The following is a 26,549-nucleotide window of genomic DNA, read 5'->3' on the forward strand; positions in this document are numbered from 1 at the left end:
GTGGCAGACATTGCCTTTCTGCAGAAGCAGCCTGTCATGAGTGGGGTAACTACAGCAGACATCTGGATGCTACGACTTCGTAGTTTTATTTCAGAAACAAACCAGCCCTCCTGCAATTCGTTGCTCAGGGAATGATTGTTACAATTATCAGCTCTTATTGACAACCAACAGCAAAGGAAGCAAACAAACAAACAAACCACGAAGAATCAATATGTGTAAAAGAAGAAGATAACATATCTTTAGATGTAACTTGCTGGACTAGCCTGCATTGATGATGGTTGCGCTTCACACACAGACAGTGCTTTTCACGAAAGATGAACTTAAAGTGCTGATAGGCAATATGTTCTCACAGACATTTATTCATAACTGTGTGTGTACAGGTTTAATCTGCTCTTATGACAGAGCCTTTATGGGAGAGAAACGTAAAGGATGGTGAGAGATTGTGGAGGGTGCAAGAAGATAAGAGGACGATAGAAAAAATGCTGCTCAAATTAGCACTTGACCAGGATTACCAAGCCAGGTTGCTGGATTTCTAAATATCAGCACTCCGGTATCCTTCAGCTGGAAGAAGGGATCCCAGATTCTGTTTAGTAGTTACAGGAGGAAATGTTTCACCTCTTGAATCACTGATGAGTCTTGATTAGATGTCTCCTTTAGAGATCAGCCTGCTCAAGAAAGAGCAAGACCCAATCCTGTTTAATTTGTCATGATTTTAACTTGACTGGTATGGCTGGAGGTGTCAGAAAAGAGGATGGACACAGGTGACAGCTAGAGGCCTCCATCTCACCTCAGAGAGGTACCAAGGGAGGATCTTTGGGGCAGCGGTGCCCTCGGGATGGTGAGGCAGGGCGGCTGTGGGCTGGGCGCACTACATGTGGCCTGTCAGCCAGACGGGCTCCCCGGAGAGCAGGCGTTTGGTGGGCGCGCAGACTAGGCATGGGAGAGCCAAATCCATCCTCCGTGCACCGTCGGCTTTCGTTCTCAGCATCAGGCAGGGAACACACAAAGCAGGGCAAGAACAAAGTGTACCTGCAAGAGATGAACACAGAGCAGCATCAAGGAAACCAGACGGGGCCTGAAGGCAACGAATGCCCACAGCTTGAGCACTGCAATCAGTGGTTGTTGCTGAAGATAGGTTCACTCTCGGGGTGCTCCAGGAGGCGGAGGACACCGTGGCCATACACATTGTAATGAGATTAAAATGCTTTTCTTTGACAAAATGCTATGTGTTGATGTTTAAGCAAAATCATTTTGTCAAACAAAGGAGAAGCAAGGAAGCTCTTTGACAACTTCTGTGAGCAAAGAAATTGTTGTTTTATCTTCTGAACAAATTAATCTCACTTTTCTTGGATCTCAACCCAGATGCAAAACTGAGTCCAGGGGTGATCACAAGGGAAATGAATAAGAAACTGAACAAGCATTCTCCCTTTGGGTTGGTCTGTGAGTCAAAAGATAAGGAACATTTCTGGTGTTGCTAATTACTCAAGCTCCTCAAAACTTGTGGCTTCACACAGCTTTGAAAAAGGCATATAAATATTCTATTCTTCTCTAAAATTACACTGTATTAGCCATTAACCCACAAATAAACTGCAGTAATCACGTGTGTTATCTCTTATCCTCACTGATGTGAATAGTCTTACTGGTTTTAGTGGGACTGTCAGGATGATCAAAGGTTGTCAGTGTCAATATTAGCTTCAGTATAAGAACCATGGATGTTAAAGTTAAAAGCAAATAATTGTCCAGCCAACTCACGTTCACATTGGCAGTATTTAAATTTTTTTAACATTTCAGATATTACTGTATTTTTTTAACTACAGGAGGTCTGCAGGAAAAAATCAAATGCTATTCTGCACAGATATAAGAATGCAGAGCAATAGATCACCAAGAACTTAAAAAAACAGATGGTCTACTTTTTATATCTCATCACTGTAATCCACAGATAACACACGTATTTGTGGACACACGTACCAAAATCCATCACTTCACCAAGATTAATCTGGCATTCAGAGCATTTCCCAAAAGCCAGTGGGCCCTCTAAAACACAGACCTGTGCTCGGGCACTGCAGTGCAACTTGGTTGTGCTGTCCCAGGGCCACTCCAGCCACCAGCGCCCGTGACAGCGCCGCGGGGTGGGACAGACCCTGAGGCAGGCTAGGGATCGGCTTCCAGATTCAACACTCCTCAGCCTCTGGCACGCTTTCAAGGAAATGACATTTCACTGAAATGTGATCAAAGTCAAAATATTTCACTGGGATTTCTCTCTTTCAAGTGTATCTTCATCATGTGGGATGTTTGGTCTGAATCACTCTCCTCAGAGAGATAGATGGGAATGCCCAAGTGGAAAAACTGAGCTGTCAGATTGAAAATGTTTCTTTTGATCAAATTCCATCTTTATGGAAACTTAGAGTTTATGTCACCCCTCAACAAAGGGAGAATCTTAATTTTAGTGGTCTTCATGGAACGGAACTACGTTATTTGATAAAAATGAGGAGAAAAAAAAAACTTGAATGATTGTTTTCTGCAGCTGGAGATTTTGTTGTTGTTATTTACCTTTTGAATCAGGAAAGTGACTATACTTTAGGCCCTGAGCAGCAGTAAGGAATCTCCTGCTGAGTTAAATAGGAATTACTTTTTTCGGCATCAGTTCCTGAGTGGCCAAGTGAGTCCCATGGCTCTTTGCGGCAGAGCCTTCTCCAGCACGAGACCTTATTCTTGAGGACTCTCAAAGCAGACCTTGGAGTTGGGAATGTGCAGATTAAGGCATTATTTTGACTACAACCTAAAGACCTCGTAGAAAAGTTGAAAAAATTCCAAGGTGCTGCCAGTGGTTTTGCCAGGGACAAGATTAATGTTTGCTTTGTTTGCTGCATCCTTTTAACTGCTGCTTTCCTCCTCCTTCCAGTAAATAAATCTGCCTATTAGTTAAACAAACTGACTCTGATAGAAACCAAACATAAGAAATATATTAACAATAATGCCCTGTTCTTAAAATAGAATGGCAATAGTAAAAGAGAGCCCTTGGCTTCTGGCTTACCGCTGAGTGCTGCTCACGTGAGTGCTGTTGCTTTGAACTCCTACAATAAAGAAATAGAGGGCCCAGGGGAAAAAAAAAAAAAAAAAAAAAAAGTAAAACTACCTACATGTTGGAGTGTTTCAGCTAAATATTTGTTATTCCATTGTGCAGTAGTTCAGAGGTAAGACAGTCTCACCTGTGTGAAGCTTACGGTCCAAACACGGACGAGGCAGGAGAAAGGTGAATGAAGCGACTTAGCTGATGATCTGGCACCCAGGCCTTCAGCAGAAACCTCTCAATATGGGCATATTTTTTTTTTTCCCCCATGTCTTGGTAGGTATTTTGTGACACGCTGGGTATTACAAAGTGAGCATGCATTGAACAGTCAGCACTGAAGCACAGCTATCGAGGATTGTCCCCTTGTGGGTCGCTCATCGCCTTGGTAACTCCTTAAGAAAAAGGAGGTTTCTGAAGCACAGATGATTTGTTGCTTGGGAACTACCAAGAGAAACCGGCACACAGCTTCTCAAAAGGGCCCCTGCTCAGAAGCAGACAATGTGCTTCTAGATCGTGTGTGTTGTGCACTCGAGCATGTCCTTTGGAGGCGCTGGCAGTCAGGGACACCCTGCTTTGGCACTTTGCTCACCTGTGCCCATCTCAGAGGGAGGATGCCCCGCCAGGACCCCAACGCAGCCTCGCAGCTCCCGGGGCAGCACCACTGCACAGCGCTCGTGTGTGCAGCAGAGGCCAGGAGCTGCTGGGGCTGGCAGCATATTTCCAATGAAAGTAAGATTTTTTTTCCCCTCTGGTGTCTTTCCACTTTTCCAAGACCATTGAGGGCCAGTTTCTGAAGCTAGGTAGTAGCCTGACATCCTCGTCCATGCTCAGTTTTGAAAAAGCAGGAGCAGTGATTTCTGGGCAGCCTTTGGGAACACTCCTGAGCCCTGGGAGTCAGCCCTAATTTTAGCTGCTTCAGTATTACGACAACAGATGTTTTGTGCTGACTTTTTCTGCATGCTTCAGATTGTAGGACCTTGCTCTGAAACAGCCTCCAGGGGATATTTCCTCAGCCTTGCTGCACACTGGCAGCAGCTGCTGCGGACAAGATGCTCCCTCCATAAACACTCCTTTCTGGGACGTGGCAAGCTCTCAGCAATCAATGACTTAGCCTCCATTTACCTCTTCTGGATGAGTGCTCCGTTAATATTCAACGACATCTACCAAAAAAAACTAAAATCCACAAGGGCCTTGAGGTGCCTCACTCCTCTCCCTCCCAAACATTTAAAGTGGAGTTTGAATCTTAACTCTGGAATTCCTTTCACATTGCCAGAGAATTCACTTCTCTGTTTCAAAGCGGACACCTGCCCCACATCTGCCTGAAGTATCCCGGTTTGGTTACGGCAGGGAGCGCGGAGCAACCTCCTCTGCGCCAAGAGCTGTTTGTCTCCTTTTTCGGAAGAGCTGGAACGAGCTCCGTGCTGCGCAGCACACGCTGCAGGGCGCTGCGAAGGCAAGGCAGGGCTCATCCGTCCCACATTCCTTGCTAATTTTAAACAGCTCCCTTGAGCGACTCGGAGCGAAGGCCCAGAGAAGCACGGTCTTGATTTATTAGCCTTTCCCTTCTGAAAACTTTTGTTCAAGTGTCTTGGGACACAAGTAAAACCAGAAGGGGATTTTCAGCCTGCAGCCATGAAGACATTCATCTGCATCACGATGTACAGCAAGTTTTTTTGCAGCATCAGCATTTTTTTCCCCCCAAAGGCATCCCAGCTCTGATCCACTAGGTGAGGTGCCATCGGTGGCGGGGCCAAGCGGGAAAGCCTTAACACCACAGCTCAGCCCATGCCTGGCCACAGCAGGTGCGTACCTCAGAGGTGCAGGAGCCGCCCCAGCCACCAGTGCTCACGCAGGATTTCCACGCGCACCCTTCCAGGGCCGCCCAGCAGCACAGCGCCCACGCCCATGCAGAAGCCATGCTCACCCCGGGTGCCTGGCAGCTGCCCCCGCTCCTGCCCGGAGGAGTTCAGGCACTGCACAGCACGCTCGGCCCTGGCACAGCCGGGCACATCGGGGCAGCAACACGCAGGGTCAGGAAGAGGGGAAGCAGAAAGACCTAAACACAGCCCCGGAGGTAGAACAGACAGGTGGCTTGGCTGTAGACTAGAGGCCCTCAACGAGACGCGACAGCCCTCAGGCATGCTGACAGAAATTGCAGAGGGACAGTCTGCTCCCTCCAGCAGGCAGAACAAGTAACAGAGAGCACGGCCTGGCGCGAGGAAGGTTCGGCTCAGACTCTAGGAAAGTGGTGGTGAGTTGAGCGAAGTGCCAGAACTGACTGTGCAGGACCTGGTAGCATTGTTAGGGCTTTCCAAGAACACGCAGTGCAGGCCAGGGAGAGCTGATCCTGTCCTGAGGCAGAAGTAGGAGCTGGATGACCTCCTGCCTGCCTCCAGGCACATTTCCTACCACACAGCGACTTCCTAACCACGCAGCAGCAGCCAGAGCACCCTGCAGAAACAGAGCTGCCACGCTGTGGTTATACAAACAGCAGCTGGGACATGGCTCCTGGGGAGCAGAAAGCTCCGCCGTCTTGCTGACCACCTCAGCCCCTCCTAGTACCTCAGTACACAGATAAAGAGTTTAGGCAAATCAGCATGAAACCCACAAAGGACTGCATTTGTGCAGAAAACAGCTGAAAGATAAACATTTAACATTTTCTTTCAACTATTTTCTGGCCTTTTTCACATTTGCATTTTGTATGCATATATATTTTATATCTATATCCAAAATAATACAATGTTCTTTAAATGGAGATTAAAGCTCTGGTTATACTTTCTCTTGTAGTTGTTTTTAATACCAAGGCAGAGATGGGGTCAGTGCTTGCTGCTCAGATACCCTGCCATTTAACAAATACCATGGGGACCACATCCCAGGATCCTTGGCACTCCGTTTCAGTGAAGGCATAAGCTCAGTGCTGTATATAGAGCAATAACCTTGAAAAAACAGAGCTGAATCTAAGACTACAGTCTGGGAATGAAACAATTCTTGCCTCATTACACTTACAGAACTAATGATTTCTCTAAGGTGTTTTTGTGCTTAAAGCTGAAGAATTAATCAATGCTTTACAGTTTAAGTTTTTTTTTTTTTTTTTTTTTTTTTTTTAAGATTTTCCCATTCAGCTGCCAAATACTTTCTGGCTGACCATTCAAAATAAATTAATTCTGCTATGATCAACTAATTTAAATAAACAGTTGTTGAACATCTGATGCATGAACCCGTGAGGAAAGCAAGGCTGGGAAACCTCCAGCCGCCTCCCTGCCACTGGGCTGAGGCACGCAGCCCTGCCCAGAGCGCAGTGCCCAGGCAGCCAGCAGTGAGGACAGCAGACCAGTGCCAACAAAACAGTGACATGAGAAAGCCTAAAAACAGCATCATCACAGCAGCAACTTCTTCCATTTTCTTGCTGGAAAGTGACTTATTTCTGCCAGCCCTCTGCAGAGCGTGCTCAGTCCCACAGACCTGCCATGAGAGGCTGGTACCGCAGTGGTGCTTTGCTGTGTGCTCTGCAGTGTCCCATTCGAGGTCCTTGGAAAGGGCAGGGTCCTGCCGTTTGTTTCCAGGGATGGTGCTGGGAACTGGTGCTTCTCTTGACTTATCTGGGTTTCTTTCCTAGTTCACGTAATAATCCCCTGGTTTGCATTACGGTAGGCAACAAATGATGCATGGAAGTTGCAGAATAGAAATGAATAGAAAAAGAAAATCTTAGTCCTCACTGTTATTGACAATATTTCTGCTGGGTAGTTGAGAGCTTGAACCTCAAGATACACGATGCAGAGTTTGAGGAGAAGTCTATCAAATACCATACCAATGACAGCCTCTGGAATTGACAAAAGTAACCCTGTAGACTCTCAGGACACATGCATAAAGGTAATTTTTCTGCCTTGTTGCTTTCTCTCACCCTCCCCTCTTTTTCCCTGCCAAACCTGAGAGCTGCTTTCTCCTCTGATGTTCTCCATACCTCTCACAGAGCCCATCAGGGCTCACGCACCATCAGGATGCTGAATCCTGGGTCCCACTGGCGTACAGCTCTGGCCCCAACATCTGTCTGTTTCAGGATTTACAAAAGGGCTACCCTACTTTCTCCCACTCTGCTCTATGTACTCAGAGACATCGGAGACACGTCCTGGGGCTGCCAAACCTGTAGCAAAGCAGTCCCAGCACTGGGCTGTGGGCTCAGAGCACGCTGCCCCACTTGTCCCTGACAGGCACTCTTGTGCCCTTTGTGCAGCTCTCAGCTTTTCCCCTCTCTGATGCAGAGCATGCATTTCTATTTCCTCAGGTAACGGAGACCTGTCACCTTCCCCGATGCTCCTCTATGTAGTGCCCACCTGGTCAACATTTTTTTTTCCCTGTGCAGCTTGTTACTGCTTAAGCAAGTAACATTATTTTTAGACTTTCGTTTTCCTCCAGGTATTTTATGCCCTTTTCTTACAGGCACTAATCTCACTGATGGCTAACTGCTTGCCCTTTCAGTCCCCTCAAATGGGCATTTTGATCAATATTTCAATGCTTTCCATGTTTCTGTTGAGCTATTTCTTTGTCTCATAAAATGGACTCTAATTGCCTCCAGCTCGATGCTTTCACTTGCATTTAGAGTTGGAAAAAAGCAGAATAAAGCTCAATAAAGCTCTTTCTTGTGTTTCAGTGGTTATTTCACTATAGGAAGGTGAAATTAGGTGGGTTTTTTGATTGTTTTGGTTTTGTTTCTCCAATTTTTACCAGGGCATCTGTAAGAGAATAGCTTTATTACATCTCCATTTTCCCATTATTTCTGTTAGACTATCAGATTGTGGTTAATATCCAACTTCACTGAATTTATGAGCATTGTGGACTCCCAGGTAATTCCCTATATGGGAAACAAGACCCTGCTATCATTCAATAACTTGATTTAATTCTTAAAGTACACTAGAATCTAGTTTAAGTTCATCCATTTCCCTACCACATTTTAATACTTTTCTTATAAAATTTCAGTTAACTCTAAAGCTTTAAATAAAACTAAAATTAATGGAAGATACCGGGAGAGGTGTTTATTTTTATTTTTATTATTTATGTATTTATTTTGTGAGGAAATCTGCCTACCTGACAGAAAGGCAGACTTACAACTTCACTACGTGTTTACTAGAAACTAGACTAACCCAGAGCAGTCTGTAAAGAGGAGTTATTCCACAAATCACTGCACCATATGTCTCTTTGCATAATTTGCTTTCATCTCATGCTCTGAACCTCTTCAAAATGGTAAAAGAAAGCTATATCTGGGTAACAGCAGGAGATGAGGCAAATAGATTTAAAGAAGCAAGAAGTTTTGCCTGATGTTCTTCACATCAGACCATTAAATGGCGCTTACAAGTCTCAGGCGCATTAATTTTCAGTACTATAAATTGAAATTTGTAATCTTTCCTGGTTTCCTACAGCCTTAACACTTTAATCCAGCTTGTTTTCTCTCCCAGATAGTTCAGTTCTCTCCTGATCCTGTTGCTGCCTGATTAAAAGTAGATCAAAATCAAACAGCCAAGGAATTGGGATGAAGAGTGTCCTAGTGAGAAGCAATTTCAGAAAATGAGATTAAATTTAAAAAGATTTCATATTTAACTGAAATGACAGTGTCACAAGTCAGAAAAATAGAGAATGGATTTGCTTTCTTTCAGTGTAAATTGATGTTTCTCCACAATGGCTTGATCCTTTTCCATTATTATGAAAACAAAACAAGGCAACTCTGAAAAATATTATATATATACAACCAACTCTTCACATTTGTAACTAAAAAATATCATTGTCAATAGAGCTATTTAACTTGGCCCAAATGTTTAAGAATGCTACTTTTGTAAAAACATAATGGCAACACTGCTTTTTACCTTGATGGCAGCATTTCAGGTGAGCGGAAGGGCCTGCAAGGTGCAGACGTCGCCGCGCAGGGAAGTGGCTGCAGCAGCCAGGCAGTGGCACCATGCAGCACAGCGGCCATGGAGGTGGCACCGCAGGGGCCGGGGCAGGGCCTTGTGGCAGCAGGAGGCCACAGGCAGGGCCCCAGGCCTCTGGACCACCGGGTTTGCCTCCCTGAGGCATGCGGTTCAGCTGCTGGCCTCACACCCCGGCAGAGTTCGAAGGCTCCAGGCCTGATGTTGAAAGGTCTTCGGCAACTGTGTCCTGCAGCTCCCCGTGGCATTGGGTGCTGCGAGCTGCCCGCTGGTCACGGTCCTGCATGGCGCAGGCAGGCTGCGGAGCGCTGGGGCGCAGCTGCCACACAGCCGGGGAACACGAACGGGACGCGCGGTGCTGTAGCTGCTTCTCTCAGCTGCTGCTCCACACTGATAGGATTGCCTTGAGATGTATCAAAAGATTTGTGATCATTACTGTTTGTTTTTCAAATAGTTGAAACCTTTTAGTGCACGATTACATCATCACGTCCTTTGGAAGCTGACAGTCGAGGACCATGCGTGGCTCCCAGTGCTTACTTTCGCCCCTACACATAGAAAAATCAATTAGAGGTTCTCGTTGTGCAGTAAATGTCAGTTGTGCTAACATTATGGGATCAGAAACATCTGTAGCTATGGAAACCCTTAAGGCAAGACTCATTTCAAGAATAAATTATGACAAGAAGCTTTTTATGGTTGTTTTATACTATAAATATATATTAAAACAGCCTAATTTCTTAGATGCAAGTTTTCTTTGTCTTTTTTTTTCTTTACCTTCAGTACTTCCCAAGTAACTTTTATCAATATTGACATAGAGGAAAAGGATACTTTATCAATGTTTGCATCCAAAGACTCAGACTTGTTACTTGTATTACTTTAAAATTTTCTGCTAAGATGATCTTCACTGTATTTCAAGGCAGAGCATGTTTTTCAGATGACTAGACCCAACCTTAGAGCTTATCAGCATGGTGCAATTTATGCTTTTTGCTACATTCTAATGTTATACAAAAACACCTCAGGTATGTGAAACAAAAACTCAGTCAAAACTTTCTCCGAGTCACTAGGATTTTGTAAGAAATGAACATGAGGTCTTCCATGCTCAGCCACAGTTTTTAGCAAAATCCTGGAGCTTGTTCTTCCAGTGCTTGCAGCTCAGATTGTGGCTGCCCTCCACCAGGACACACTGGTTTTGTGGGACGAACCCCAGCCCATGAGGGGCCTTGAGTGCCATGGGACATCCCAGGACACTGCCAGGTCCATGGGGGCTCCCCAGGGACTGTAACAGGCTGCATGCCATAAAAAGCAAACAAATTATGCTTCATTCCCCTCTGTCAGCACTTCCAGGTCACCAACTTCCCTCTGTGTATGGTGACTGCTACAGGAGACACACAACCACTCCTATAAACCTTGCTTCACTACCATGCTCACTTTGATATTTTTCTTTTGGGATCTGCTGTTTTAAGATGACTCTGGCTTTGCCTTCTTCCCCAAATCACTGTCTACATGTTTGTATTTTTTCTGAGAACATTTCATTGTAGTTACCCCCTATTTAGCTAAGAAAAAAATGCAGTTTCTTGCATGCAGCCCATGATATCCTTGTATCATATCAGACTATAACGACTGTTATAGTGGACATAAGATGAAATTTTCAAAATTCACTTTGTGACTTTTCTGCAGCATCCACTTAAAATTCAGCATGCCAGTTAACAACCCTACCAGTGAATTCATTTACAAGTATGTAGCTATTGAGGAGCAGTTCTGCTGAGCACGAGCATCTCAGAGTCAATGTTAAGAGAAAACAGAGCCATTTTTATTAACAGCAAGAGTTCTCACCTCAGCCACAGTCAGCTCAGAGTTGTGGAAGGACCTGGTTCACACCTGCACTCACACATTTAGCATACACTGTGTGACTGATGACAACAGCCCCTTCTCCCTCACCGAATCCAGCCCACACGGAGGGCAAGGCAGGCATGTTCTGGGGCACAGGCAGGAGATGCACAGCAGGGACCAGCTGTGTCAGCCCCACAGCTTTGTTCTGTATTTGCATGGCCTCACTCCGCATCCTCAGCCTACATTTTTCCCCAGACAACAGTCCTTGTCCTTACAGCATGTTTCACTTGGTACTCAAGTGGGAATTCACTCACTTTCCCATGCAATGATACCATTTCCTCACGCAGCTTGCCATGCATAAATGCATCTAGCAAGCAGAAGCGTTTCCTCCCCAAGCTCTGAATGGGGATGCAGACAGAACCCTGCCAGAGCCCAGCACAGATCTGAGCCTTGGTATGCATTTGTCCCTCTGAGGCAAACACAGCAATTTGAGAGCAGAGATGATTAAATCTGTTTATGCTTCCAGCAGAAAGCACATCACCAGTACTTCAGCTGTGATCACACTCACGATGGTACGGTGTAAGGTCTTGGAAATGATTCTGAATTTAAAAGCAAGATTACAGCTCTTAGGTTGCAGAGGAAAGGCTTGAAAAGGTGATCAAAATCCATCCAAGTTCAGCCATAGCAAAGCACACAGATAGAAACAAATTCATTTTCTAATAATTTTAAGGTATTAGACCAACTTCAGGACTGGTCTGAGTCACTTTTTGTCCTTTTAGAATGGGCAATATATGAGAATTTGAGTATGCGTGCTTTACCAGTTTTGCATCTTCCCTTTTTAGTTTCCAGAGCCATAAAACAGATTTCATTCAGACACCACATCTTCTCAATGTTCAGATCACCCAGTACTTCCAGAAACAGGCCTAGGGCTCAAGGCAGATATTTAAGCACTTTCCCCTGTAATTTCCATGTGTTTCTTTGTTTCTGGTCACCCTTTTTTGTCTTCCTCTATGTAATTTTTTAAATGATTGTAGAGCCTTAAGAAAAGAGGAAGACTTTGGGTTTTTTTATTTATAATATGGAAGTGCTATCTTCTATGCCAAAGATACACAGTATGCTATAACACACTGACTTTCATTAAGAACTGAACAGACTTATTTTCCAGTACATACTGAAGTTGTGAAAAGCTAATTCAAAAATATCAGTGTTTCAATATTAATCTCCTGCTTGTCTGCTTTCAGATAAAACCAAATGCAACATAAAAGCGAATATTCTGTTTCCTACACAGATGAGCCCTGCCTCAGGTCAGCACAGGGAAATCTAACCAGCAGCGACACATCAGGATCATGGAGATGCTGGCGCACAGGACCATGTAATGTCGATTGTGCATGCCTATCAGCATTGCCTAACCCAAAAAGGAAACAGTGACAGCAGCACTGGATTACTGACACGGAGCTAGCTGTACTTAGCTCAGTTTTGGGAAGGGAAATGCATCAGTATTGGCAGTGGCTGCAGTTGAGTCACCTCTGCCTCAGAAAGCATTCGTCTTTGCTATCAGGATTCTCCAAACCATCACAAGACTGGGTAACATCCTCCCGAAATGGATTTACTGTTTATGATTAGTTGCTTTACTGCTGAGGGATCAGAGCAACACAGTTGCTTGTCCTGTAAAGCACCAGTTACGATCATGGAAATCCATACTTAGACCCTTGAAGTTAGTGTTTGCTTAGCACCCGTTGTGTCTGCTGCTTCTGCTGTGATGTGCCACTCTGCCTGTCTTCACTCCGTTGTTTCTTCCTGCTTCTAGCAGAAAGGGAATAAAAATGAATCACCTTTATCTTTATAGACCCACCTGGCTGTGGCTGGGAGGTAGAAACACTTTCTGGTTCCACAAAGGCCCTTGCTTCTCCCCAGAGGCACTCCGGTGAGCACTCATGCTGGCAGCGCTGCAGCCATGTGGTGGCAGCTGGAGGCCTTCCTCTGACCCGCGCTCAGCCCTGCCACACTCCATGCTGGGTGCTGAAGGGAAGATGGCCCCCACAAGCCACATCCCCACACATCATGGTACCAGGGAAAAATCAGTTCGGTTCACCTGGCTGCGGCTCTGCCTCTTGTGCCCTTTCTACATGTGGAGTGTGGTGAAGGGGCTTTTCGGTAACCACTGCCCTGGTTGCTGCAGGCCAGAGAGGCGCAAAGCGCAGGGCACTGCACATATCGGCCCTCACAGGCACCAGGGGTGGGCACCATCAGCTTGAAGCTGAGAGGAAAGCACTCAGTGGAAGTACTTAGGGAGCAGCAGAAATATCAGCAGGATGCAGCACCCAAGGGTGGGAAGGAGCACAGCCCTGCAGGCCCCCAGCTGCTGCCACCCAAACACCGCTCCGGAAGCCTAAGGACCAGGTGCAAGGAGCAGCCAGAGCGCTTCTCACGGTGCTGTTGGCACCTCAGCACCCAGGGAGGGGCAAGGAGCAGAGGGACCAGTGGGGAGCCCCCCGGGGAGCCACTGGGCAGCAGTGCTCAGCTGAGGGCTGCCACATCTCAAGCATTTCCACCTGCACTGTCAGGAGCAGAGGAGCTGCTCACTGCTGGGGTGTCCTGTGGACCCCAAGACCACAGCTTTGCCACCCACAAACACAGCTGTGACTTGCCTTGGGCTGCTTTTTGATTTTTCTACTGCATTCCCATCAACCACTTTGCTTTGTGAGAACTGCAATAAGAAAGCATCAGCTGAGGTTTCCTCTGTTTTCATCTCTGGCCAGCCTAACTTGACATAGACCCAAATGTCCTGGGCTGGTGCCTGTGGGGAGAGCACATGAGGTGGTGCAACAGAGGAAATAATATTCATTCCTCAAATCCTGCATTAATCCAAGCTGTCAGCTGCTTCTTTCACAGCATTTAAACACCAGAGATTACATTACAGAATAGCTGCTTATCATACATGTCCTAGCCAGCACTCACTGTTGGTAACTGCTCCCACAGCACTCACAACAACATTCACCTTACAGCGGTGGGGCGACTGGGACCCCCTACCTGTGCTCCTCTTTCCTGACACGAGATCACCACCAGCACCACACAGCCCAGCAGCGGGGGGAGGAAGAACCTGCCTGCCCACCCTGCAGCAGTGGGCAGCTCCTCTCATCCAGGGCAATGGCGTTCCTACAATCCCACCAGTTCCTTCTGCTGAGAAAAATGCTATACTTTAAATGGGGTAATTTACTAGACTAATGAAAGTGCTATAATTTACATTTGCACCAGGCTGTTTTCCCAGTGAGACTGCCTGTTTCACCTCATTATACGGATCATACCCTTTTGTACACAATTTCTCTAAGAAGATTAGAATAGTCGCAGTACCAGTGCTAAATATAAAAACACATTAAGCTCCTCATATCAAGGATATCCATCAGGACTTCCAAATTAAACCTCTCCATATCTAATGCCCATTTACAGTGTGACTTCCAAGCTTACTCCCCTTGAACCTAGCAACAAAACAGAGGCAACAAGAGGTGAAGGGGCATCGAAACAACATCATGGACCAGTTGCAGAGCTGGGAAAGGAGCCTGCAGGGTAATGTAGCCACAGTCTACAAGTGTTTACACAAGGCAGGTGCATCAGATGGCAGACTGATCTTTAGTTTTGCATGTGTCATCAAGTGGGCAGATGCTGAAATCAGCAAAAGTTGAAGCTGAAGCAAGAGCCAGCCCTTTGGGTGACTGACCACAAGCCCCAGTTGCCCAAAGGATTTCATAAACTCCTTCTTAGAGACTTGGCACTCAGACTGCTCATCTTGAAGGGTATGGCTCTGACCCAGCACCAGGCAGCCTGCTCCATGCTGGTGGGACTGCACCCATCCTTATGCAGCTCATGCTGGACACAAGTCTGGAGGCAGTGCTCTCCTTCCTGAGGAAGCTTCCAGAACAGCAGCTCTGCCTCAAGCCATAGGTGCAGGGATTTGAAACAGGAACAGATCCTCACAGCTCTGGGGAGAGGACACTTCTTCGCTCTCATACCACATGAGAAAGCGATACTGCATTGCAAAACAACTTGATCTCATCAGCCAGGGGCATGCAGCACGGTGATTCACTGCTTGCACTCACTGCCGACAGGACAAGCTGACTTCCTGCCTCTCCTCAAACATGATTCTTCTCAGCACAGACGATGCAGCTCAGCTATAGCCTTGTAAACACCAGGATTTTTTTTTTTTTATCTGAAGAGCACCTTTGTGGTGCGAATGCTACAGAGCTGCAGTCTCATGGCCAAAGCTAAAGCCAGATTAACCTTTATTTTGAACAGTCTTGCAGTCCACCAAGTCTTGCTGGTGAACAAGGAAATATTTAGACATTAAATACATATTTTCAAAGAGATGAATGTGGCAGTAAATGTGGCAGAACCGAAAGAACCCCAAAGAGCACCCAGGTTACCAGACATCAGACAAAAGCAATGCAAAACCTGTTACTCATTGAGGAGCCACTCTGAATAATTTCCATTTCTGATGGGGTCACGCTCAGTTTGTCACAATAGAATCCACACTGTGCTGCTTCAGTTTAACGCTCATCATGAAGCACAGGACATGCAATGCTGCCTAGGCAGCACCCCCAATTTCCATCTTGTGAAGCAGCCAGGGTAAATCACAGAAGCCCACTGGAACACCTTGTTCACTAGGATGCTTCACTTGAAGCAGAGGTGAGTCATAGCAGTTGACTTTCTAAACTGCTCTGCTACCTGAAACGAGGCCATAAGTCACCTGTTTGAAGTGCACTGATGATGACTTTAAAACGCAAGCCTTGAAAAATAAAACCAGAATACTGCTCCAGTATTGTTTTAAAACATAATAAATTTGCAAACAAACTTGGCAAAGAGAAGGTAAAATGGGATTTTTTTGGCACCTGCAGTGCAGCCATTTTAAATTAGGTGACTAAATACCTATAAATTGTCTAATTAGGTCAACTTCCATTGCAATCTCAGCCTGAAATGTCCCAGCAAATAAGCTTTCTTCAGAGGTCTTTTACACCCTTTGTTCCCATGTAGTCATTCAGGATTATAATTCACTTAATCCACATAATTGACTTGAGGTTTTCTAGAAAATTCTATGACTTCAAACAAATACATTTCTCAGGAATTTAAGTCTATGTATAGAAGGATTTATTCTGAAAAACCATGAAATCTGTGTAACAGGGCTCTGTAATACAGTTGCATAATGACATAAACGGTGGCTCCAACTGGATATTCATATTTGTTTTTCATAAAGCCCTGAAATAACAATTTAACCAAGAAAAAATTAATTTTGTTAAAATAAACCTGCCCTTTCACTCATTCAGGAATTAAAGCAGAGCTGCATGCCAGTTCAGGTTTGCCTGCTCAGACATTTCCCACCTCGCCCTCTGCTGCAGCTCCCGCTGCCATCCCTCCGTGCCAGCACGGCGCAGCCGAACCAGGCACCTCGCAGCTCCCCTGCGTGCCACAGCACTGCACGGCCCTCCTGGAGCAGCTCTGCCCCAGCCTCCCCTCCGCCTGCCCCCTTTCATCCTGCCTGGGAGCACCTCGGTGTCCCCATCCCTGCAGCCTCTGCTCCTCACCTCGCTCCCAGGGCTGCACACTGAGCAAGAGCAGGGAGCAGCTCCAGCTGAATTACAAAACCCAGCAATAACCCAGCTTTCCACCCCACCCCCCCCTGCAGGCTGAGTTATTCAAGTGCAATTGGCAGAACAGTTGTATTGTCATGAGTCAAGGGGCAGCGGTGAGCAGCCAAGGACAAGGTGGTGTGGGAGTATTTTAACTGACAGGCTGGCCAAACAAGCATCTGAGAATACAGAGGCTGTGAACTTCTGGTAGCAGCAGATGTCTTTCCCTGTGAATTCCTAAAGCCCCGGGGCTCTCTGGGGGTTGTCTAGGTTCTGCCTACTTCAGCCTGAAAGCTTCTATTTGAAGCACGTTCCCTATGAGTGCCGTATCTCAGTATCCCCATTTAGCTGACATTTTCTGAGTACAGCAGCCTGCTTGGGCATTACCTGGCCTTCCTGCTCATTGCAGTTTCTCCCAGCCCTGTAAGTCGTTCCTTCATGAAGCACATTCCTGGTGGGGCAGCCCTGGGGGCAAGACTGTTCCTGTGTGAAGGCTTCACACCTGGGCACTGCTCCTGTGGGTGGGTGGCTGGCTGCCTCATGGTGAGGCAGAAAGTGAAAATGTATTCATAGCAGAGCCCTGAAGCTTCCCGCAGTGACTTCCCACCTCCCCTCCTCGGCGCAGCACATGGAGGAGTCCCATGGTGAGAAATCCCCCCCCCCGCTGAAGGCGCTGGGCCACAGCCAGTGTCGGTGCTGCAGTTTCTGGGGATGTTCACCAGAGGTGCAGGGGACTGGCAGCGCCCCTCCGTCCCGAGGGCGCTTGAGCAGGACAGCAGCAAGCACAGCATGAAAAGAGACTTTGGAAAATCCTTTTAAGGGATGGGGAGTTTCAGCCACACTGGCAGAGCACCCGGCTGCTCCCACGTGAGGAGCTCCCCACAGCCAGCACCAGCCCCAGCCACGCTCAGCTCCCGGGGCCAGGCCAGCTGCCCCAGGCACCCCGGGGGGACCATGGATGCAGCAGCCACCTCTGTGAACAGGACAGCCACAGGAAAGGGAGAGGTGCTGGAAAAAAGGGGGACAGAGGAGCTTTGTGCATAAAGATGAGAAAAGTACCCCCAGCACCTCCGCCAGGGACAGCCCAGGGGTCCTGGGGCCACTGGGAGACAAATGGGTGTGAAAACACCCGTGTCTGGGAGGCAGGCTCCTGGTGCCCCACGAGGTGGGAGGGTAATGGCATCCTCCCCGAGCGAGACACTAATTGAGCAAAAACTTATTGAAATCAATACTCCGCAGGACATTTCTACACAGTGATCTGAGCTAATTAACTCTCCTGTGCAGTCTGAAATCCTGCAATGATCGTGAACCTTTCTGCCACGTCCAGCCTCCCACTCCTCTCTTCTCTCAAAACAATGCCTTTGTAAACTACAGATAAAACAGGAATTAAAAGCGCCCTAGGGTCACGCTGACACATGTATACAGACCACTGTGGTGCCTGGACCTGTCTTCCTTCTTACATGAAAAAAATAAACTATTGAGACCTCATAACAGAGAGCAGCAACCATTTGTGATTAGTGTCCATATGGGAGAACCTGCTGTGAGGAAAGCCCCTGTGACACAAACCCCACTCCCACAGCTGACAACAAGGCATGCTTCCCTGGGAAGATGCAGCGTATCGGAAAACCATCTTTTGACACAGTTATGCTGCAAAAAATGACCATAAGGAATGGAAATTGGGAAACAAGGACAAACAGGAGGACGAAATCTCATTTTGAAGTGATGCATTTACCTCCTTGATGAGGCAGCAGGGTCCATCATGCCAGGCAATCCCAGCACATTGCACATACTCAGCTCTGTCCAGCTCAGATTAAAAAACAGGTTTGACCTGGGATTTGAGAATGTGAAGTAGCAAGTTCCAAAATCCTAATTTAAATTTACAAATCTGCAATAGGCTTGAACAAATCCCCAGAGCCAGGAGCACGTTGGAAGATGTTACAGGGCAGGGCAGCCCATGTCCTGGGAGGAAGGTGGTTGCATGGGTGCCCTGTAAGGGACTGACTCCAGCGTCGGTTTTGTAGTGCTTGACTAGTCATGTTCTGTTCAATTCTATTTCATCTGCCATTGCTTTGCAATTCTTTAAGATTATTGGTAACAGTGTTGTTTAAAGAGCTTTTGCGGGGCTCGTTTCAGTTACCTAAATCACCAGGTGTCGACAAACTTCAGGGATGGCAGAAGTCACAGCCTTGTCACCCTTGCAACGAAAGGATTTCCAAAACGCAAGCAGCACGCAGAACACCAGTACCTGAAAGCCCTACTGCCCGTAAGACACCACCGGGGCTGATGGAGGCTTTTTGTTTTTGCGTAGGGCAAAACACTTCCTCGAGAAGTGCAAGACTGCACATGGCAGAAGGGGGTTTGGAAGCGGGTGAGCTCACAGCACCAGGTACCCGCGGGCTGCGGGAGCTGACCGCTGCAGGACCAGGGCCCGGCTCCTGCGGCAGCGGGCGGGACCCCCGCGCCCCCCGGCAGCCGGGACGGCCGCGCTCCGTGCGACCCGACGGGGGCTGCGCTGCCGCTTTGTCCTCCTGCGGTCCGGTACCGCGAGCTGGCGGTCCGCCCGGGCTTCCGACCGCCCGGAGCTATTTCGGGGGGACTCGCCCGAGCAGCGCCCGACCCGGCCCGGCGGCAGCCCCGCAGCGCCCCGCCCGCCGCGCGCAGGGGACGGACCGGGACGGACCGGGCCGGGCCCGCCGCGCTCCGCCTCGCCGGCAGCGCCCCCTGCAGGCCGCGGGCGGGGCCTGCCGCGGGGGGCCCAGCGCCTCGGGGGCCCTGCCGGCACCACCGGGGCTCTAAAGCACGGCTGCAGCTCGAGATCCCTCAGCAGCTTCCCTGCCCGGGGCGCCCGAGCTGCCCCAAACCTTGCTTTGAGCTGTTGCTGCCCCACGGGGGCCAGAGGGGCTGCAGGCCACCCTGCACCCAGCAGACCTCACCCTGCCTCTCACGCAGCAGAGGACAAGCTCAAACCTTGCTCTCCGCAGAAGTATGCGCTTCCATTGCCATCTCTTCTATCACAAGCTATTTGATACAGAAAAAGCCAAACCTACCTGAAACTGTCTGCCATAACAGCAGAGTCCCTCCTGCAGCCTTGAGGGTAGTGCCTGTGGGGCTGCTTTTATGGCCCTCTGGCAAGCTGAGGCCATCACTACTGGCTAATGGTGGGCAGCTGTGGGCTCGGCACGGGCTGTGCTGTGCTGTGCTGTGCATGGGCACCCAGTGAAGAGGATGGAGTCTGTGTGTTGCAGAGGTGATGCAGGCACCAGGGAGCCTGCGTTTCTTGTCCAACACAGGCACTGAAAAGCCACATTCTGCTCTAACACATGCTAGTCCTTAATTAGGCCTGCACTTGGGTTTCTGTCACGTTTTCTAAACCAAACTTTAAAGCAGGCCTTTGCTTCTTTTTGTGTAAGATACTGAAACGCAGATATTGCATCTCTCCCAAATGCACTGTGGTTCCTCAGCAAGGATCAGCTCCTTGCCTTTATTGTTTATCTGCTCAAAAACAGATCGCCACCTCCTAAAATAGGGCGACTGTTCAATTAGTTCTTAATTGCTTTTATTTTTTTCCCTGTCATTCAAACTAATTAGAATTAGATGGAAATGTCTCGCTTGCTCATTTTAATGAGGGTTTTGATTTACGTAACCGGCAGCAGACCTCGGGTGCCCATGTGCGTGCCACGTTCTGACGCACCCTGAGGCTCCCGCGGGTCCGGCGGCTGCCCGTCTCCCACCGCCTCGCCCTCCCACAGCTCTGGCGGGGTGGCTGGACCCAAGGGGGGGCTGCCGGCTCCATGCCCTCACTGTCCATACCCCACAACCCGGGTGCCGACCCCACAGCCGTGTCAGAAGCAAGGGGTGCACTGCAGAGCTCCCTGCCTGGTGGGACAGCCAGCCCCACCTCTCAGTTCTGCCTCCGCGGGGTAGCGGGGAGGCTGCTAGCTCGCTCCAGGTGTTAGCCCAGAAATGAGACTAAACATGGAAACTGCACTCGGATGTGAAATCATCTCGATCTTCTAAATACGCAAAAGCGGTGCGCAGCCCTGGGGCAGACTGTCCGGGTGGCGTTTATGGGCCCTGCACTGCACGCTGCCGCCCAGCTGCCAGGCAGCACGGGAGGACGGAGGGACGGCTGCTTTACTGGGCTGCAGTCACACACCGATGGTCTGTATTATCCCAGGCCCAAACCAGCTACCTTCGGAAATCCCAGGCAGTCTTGCTACTGGCTTTAATCTCCACTTTAATTTCAGCAATTGAGCTGTTCGTCTACATTTCACTATCTTATTCCATTGGGGGGAAAAATATTGCAGAAAGGGCAGTTCTGATGATTGTGTTTGTTCTTCATCCAAAATCAGAAATCAATGAACATCCCGCAGCATTTCCTAAGAGAGTAAAAATACTTTCTGACCAGCTGCCTTGCACTATCTACTCTAGCTATAGTTTACTGGGGGGTTCTGGCTTTGCTTTCTGCTCTGGTTCCTGTTAATGCTCTCTGAATCTGCCAGACGCCTGAGGCAGCTGCAATTTCAAAACAATGGGAAAAAATTTACAAAAATTGTGCTCTACTTGTGATGCTTAAAAGGTAGCAGTGTGTGTGATTGGGAACATGCTCAGCACTTAGAGAGAGGCCCACCACAGCCTGGGCTTTCTCTTTAATGGCACAAGCATCCTGCACACACAGCCATTCTTAGTGCTCCACTCCTCCCTTCCCTAGGAGGAAGAAATCCCAGGCCAGCCCCCCCTCCCTGGCCAGGCGTTGTGAACAGCCCAGCACAGCAGCCCCAGCTGGCTGGGGACCGTATCACTGTGTGCTGGCCAGAGCCTTGCCCCGAGTGCTGCTCGCAGTACCCGTGCCACCCATGCTGCTCCTTCCCGGTGTGCGCGGCACCTCGCTTTGCCAGACCTGTAACCCCGCGGCCGCCTCGAAGCCCGTCGGAGCAGCTTGGTGGAGGCGCTCCCCAGCCTGGGCTCTGCAGGGTCCCTCCGGCACCAAGCCCAGAAGGACTTGTGTGACCAAATGCCCCTTCCCTGCTGGCAGGGGAGGGATGCAGCGAGCCAGGGAGCCAGTGATTTGGGACGCTTGGGTCACACAGGGCTGGGGCTAAGGCCAGGGGTGCTTGGGGCCGAGCTGAGAGCTGCAGCAGGGCCTGCTGCTGCCTGCAATGGAGCCGAGCAGCCCCACAGGGAAAGCACGTTTCCAGCACTTGGCTTGGCTCTTCCCAGCACCAGAACTTAAATGGTGCAGGAGCATTTAAAAATAATGTGCTCCAAACAAGCGGGAGAAAGGGTAGTCATCATATATTATAGAGGGGCTGAATGGATGCACGGACCACTTGCATTAACCTGCAAGAGAATTAGCATTTGTAATTTTCCTCTTAGGAATCCTAGTTTACCTTCGCCCTCTGTCTTAGTTCACTGACATCATAGTTACGAGATAGATCATTTTTATGGATTACATCTCACAAGGGCAACATTTTAATGAATAGTAGAATTAAATGTTTGCCAGGATTTTTTTAAAATAAATGATCAATTACCGCTGAGCACATCCATCATATTTATTAGCTCCCTTCTAGAAACATTTTTCATAACTTGCAAATTGAAATGAGGTTAAAGCTGAATTTTATTTCTTCTTCATCTGTCTGTAGTAAATATAGTACTTACATGTAAAACACCAAGATGAGTGGGCTTTTCTGTGTAAGTTGTTTTCTGACACTGGATAAAATTTTGTGTGCAGAGAATAGTGCTTTTTTTTATTTTCAAAAAAACAGTTAATAAAAATAAAGATTTCCTTTTCTAAAATGCCTGGGGAACTGTGACCTGGTAGACAAGATTTCTTACTTGCTCTCAAGGTCATCATGAAACCACCTGATATGCATTTACTATTAATAATGTCTGACTAGGAGGTTAGATTGAACTTTGAGGTTTTGTCATGTCATGCATGCTATTAGCTCTTTATCTTTTGCAAAACGGAGTCAGAAATATACATTTCATCTTCCTAACATTGGAAAGTCAGCTTTATATAATGTCAGAAATTAAAGCTTGTGGTGGGTAGTGCAAACTTTACCTGAAGAGCAGACACTCACTAAGCAATGTTAAAGCCAGAGGTGCTCAGGCAGGAGATTGCTTTGGGGCCGAGGGAAGGCACAAAGCATGAAATAACCAAGCACCATGAATGTCCCTTGTCTGCCTTCCAGAACCAAATTTCTCTGCAGAAATTGGTGGTTGTGGCTACAGGATGATTTTTCTAAACGGCTAAGCTGAAATTAGTAGTGCCTGGTATTCAGTAGTCTGCTGTTTGTCCAGGAAACTCGTGGAATTATATTACAACACCTAAAGTAGGATGAGGGTGTGGATTGAACTTCTGAAAGACTTTCTCTGGCTTGTACAAGGCAGAGTTAACAGCAGAAATAGCCGTGAGGCCGCGAGAGGCCCGGAGGAAGGGCAGCGGGCGCGTGCAGACGCTGGAGGCGGGTAGGGCTGCCAGTGGCCGGCAGCACCGCGCGCGGGAGGCTCCCGAGCAGAGGCTGAGATGAGGAGTGAGGAGCCTGGCACTGCCTCCCAGCCCCTCCTGACCGTGGGCAGGGGGGTAAAGCAGCAGTAAAAATGGGGCAGTCTACTCTTTTTCTTTTCCCCCATTTTAACAAGTCAAGCCTGTCAAATGAGGCGGCCTGCAGCGGTTTTGCTTTTCATCGATTTTCGGTTTTGGGGAAAGCTAAATACGACAGGCATAAAAGGATAGTGTGCAACTGGAGATGAATTTCTTCTCTCAGAAACAAACTGTCTGTGGGAAAGGGTTGTATAACCAAGCTCTGATTCATTTTGAGCTTGACCACATTTTAGGTGCTGAAAATGTCCTGCTCAGATACCAGCTTACCCGTGAGCGTTGCTTAGTACACACCGTCACAAACTGATACCTGTGTGTTTTAAATAATACTTTCCATACTGAAACATCTTCATGCTCCTAACCTCTCCCCTGCCTGCATCAAAGCCTTTTCTAAACAGCTTTGCTCTTAGCAGTGGAAAATTACAATTGGGAGGTTTTAGTACCAAACAGCAGAGGATATGACCTTAAATAGCATGCTGTGGAATGTGTTGCAATGTTACTGGAAATGTTAAAGAGAAAAATGTTACCACTGTGAGTCAATGAAACGCGGTCTCTGAGGGCTGGGTCCCGCACAGGGCGCCCTGCACCCTGATGCCCGTGTTTGCTTGGTGGCGGTGTCGGGAGCTCTGCCGCCAGGTCCTGGCCTCGAGCTCCCCACTGCCTCTGCCAGAGCCACGAGCTGGCAGCAGCACACACCGGTGCGGGGGCTTTCCTGAGCACGTGCGAGTCACCTGGAACTGGCTCCGTGAACTGTGACAATTTACTTCAGGGGGTCTCCTTGCATGGGATTACTTTTACAGCTTCTCTAACCACCCTGTATGGTCCTGTGCGCAAAGAAACAGACTTATTAGCACATGCCAATAAATCACAGCAGCCTCTCATAGTGCTATATATAGAAAGCTGCATACATATATCACATCACAGCCATGGAAGCAGCTACTCGACTCCAGGAAGTGTTACCTGATTTGGTAAGTTATTCACATGCTCTGGTGAGTCCCTTTATTCCAGCAGAGTTTATGTGAGACTATTTCAGTATATGTTGTATCGGATTTGCAGCATGGTGTGGCGGCCCTGACACTTGCCTGCTCCGTTCCGCGTGTAAGAAATCTGCATTTCTGCTGTCACTCTCCGTCCTATCCAGAAACAGATTTTTTCAACAGGGTTGCATTTCATAAAAAGAATCTGAAAAATTTAGATTCACATCTTCTTTACCATGTGGTGCTAATAAACCCCTGAGTTTTGTAATCACAGAAATGAGAAATAACATGATAATGAATGGAAAAGATCACATCTACCAGAGGCTGGAGGAGGTTTTTTTTAGACAGATGTTTCCAGACTGATTGGTTGTGAAAGGAGATTAAATGAAAAGTCAACAGTGTGATAAATTATTCTATAAAATGGGGACAGTCAACAACGATGACAGAAAACATGGCTCAAAAGCACGTAGCTCCATCCCCGAATCGTTTTGTCATGTGCAAGCAATTGCCACGTTAGCCACAAGAAAGTCACACTTTGAAGTGCGGGAGGGAGCCAAGAGCCAACAGCAGCTGGGAGCCGCTTGACTCAGAGCTGAGCACTGCGCTAGGGAGAAGAAACTGGGGGACTTTCAAGGGTCAAGTTTCAGCTATTATTTGATTAGCGTTAGGCATATGACTGGGGAGCAGCAGTTGGGGTTTGGCACCATGCTGCGGGAGTGCGTAGCAAATGCACCCCGACCCCCAAGCTCGCAGCCGAAGCATGCGCAAATCCTGCTGGTGCTGCAGCCAGGACAGTGGGGAGGCTGGGGAAGCTGCCTTCTTCCCATTCCATGTGCAAGAAGAAGGTAATGACGTAAGTGGGTAATCTAAAATAACAGGAGAGGTTTCTGGCAAAACAATTTAATCCAGGTTCTTTGAGTCTCAAGCCTAATATCTTAAAGCGCGACAATTTTCTCTTATGTGAGATTGAGCTATTTCTGTGGAGAAGGTTTTCACCATGTGTAGAGCTCTTTTTATGCCATTATGTTATTATGCTATTCATAATTAACAGAAGCAGCTATTATTCTCCAGTTTACTCGGTGAGCAGACGCTGGCTCCAGGTAGCAGATGCTGCCCCCGCAGCACATTGCTGCGGGCTGTTAGGGAACACCAGGAGGAATTAATCTGAAGAAGGGAGCACGCACCAGGGGAAGGTGATGCACACTGTTTTACAGGGAGGGGTTTTCCATCATCAAAAATGCTCCAGGCCCTTGAAATACGGACAAATAATGGTGTACAAAGTGACAGGAGAGCAAGCACTGATCTCTGCTGCTTCTCTTTCAAAACTGCTGAGCAACAGGAGCAAGCCTCCTGCTTCCTTCCCCAGAGGAGATCGTGTTTCTGACCGCTAGCTGCTCATTTTGTTTGGCAAAAGCACTGAAGAACATGTTGGCTGTTTCTACCTGTGGGCAGCTAGCTTATGCTAGCTTATTGCCAGCCAGAATCTGAGGTTTTCCTTGCTATATTGGTCTCTAATGGGTAGTGTTATTTCAATAAATTACGTTTCTGTGCAAGTAGACCTTCCTGGAAGGCTGTTCCCTGATCGGCACTGTGCAGCATGCTCACATTATGGACCATTTACAACTTCTGCATCATTAATGGTATTACAGGAATCCCATTTACATGTGCCTGTGTGTGCTCTGAGAGCAGGGAACCTGCAGTGTGCTGCCACAATTAAGGAAGAAAAAGCTGCCTGGATTCAGAGGCTGCCACTTGCAAATCTGCTCACCCTCTCTGGGTGCGAGGTCGTTTCTGCGGCTCAAGTTGTTAAAATTAGCTCTAGACCTCGCTCAAGGCCGTTTCTTTCCAACATCACTTAACAGCAGCTCCAAAGAAGACATTTTGGAAGTGTTTGAGATAATGCTGGCAGCTGTGGGACCACTGGAGAGAGTGGAAATGGTCTTTTAGTTCACACTTGATAAAGAAGAGCTTAATATGGAAAATAGAAATTGCACAAAAATGAAGGCTGGAGGCAGGAGCTGGGCCTGGCCTCAGCTTTCTGAAGGACTAGGCAGCACCCTACAAGCCCAGGCAGAAAAGCAGAAAATGAACTTTCTGCCCCATTTTGGGCTCTCTGGCAGCCACTGGGTCCGTGGGCACCGGGCGCTGGGCGTGAGCATGGCCCCGGGGTGCCGCAGCACGGCCAGCCTGGCACCAGCCTGCACTGCCCGCCTGGCCGAGGGCTGCTCCGTGCAGACAGCGTGAGTCCAGCCCAGCCGAGTCAAAAGCCTGTCACCTCGGCTAAAAGAGTCCTTTGCTAAAGTCCAATCTTTATATGTAAGCGTGCAGCTGCAGTTCTTGTTTTCATTTCAGTTATTACATGGAATTTTGCTAAAACTCAGCAGTCCTGTGTGTCACAGGAATGTCAAATAATACATGGGCTTTTAAAACCAAGTATACGGTGACCAGAAGATGACTAGCAGCCTGTTATGCCATTCAGGTGGATGAAAGAGCCTGTGCAGTAGGAGAACCTCTTTCCCAGAAGTCATCCTCGCAGCA

General features: G+C 48.0%; 1 long non-coding RNA gene across 2 annotated transcripts; it reads right to left on the minus strand.

Annotated features, from left to right (window-relative positions):
• Positions 1–341: 341 nt before the first annotated feature.
• Positions 342–18,868, minus strand: LOC118248543 (uncharacterized). Of its 2 annotated transcripts, none has more exons than XR_004778777.2 (3): positions 18,166–18,868; positions 8,926–9,533; positions 342–1,029 (listed from the first exon to the last, which is right to left on the minus strand). It is a non-coding gene; the product is annotated as an uncharacterized LOC118248543 (long non-coding RNA). The 2 variants fall into 2 exon arrangements; XR_007708535.1 differs by lacking the exon at positions 18,166–18,868 and adding an exon at positions 16,389–16,442.
• Positions 18,869–26,549: the final 7,681 nt, after the last annotated feature.

The sequence above is a fragment of the Cygnus atratus genome, chromosome 7 (assembly GCF_013377495.2).
Source record: "Cygnus atratus isolate AKBS03 ecotype Queensland, Australia chromosome 7, CAtr_DNAZoo_HiC_assembly, whole genome shotgun sequence".
NCBI lineage: Eukaryota > Metazoa > Chordata > Aves > Anseriformes > Anatidae > Cygnus > Cygnus atratus.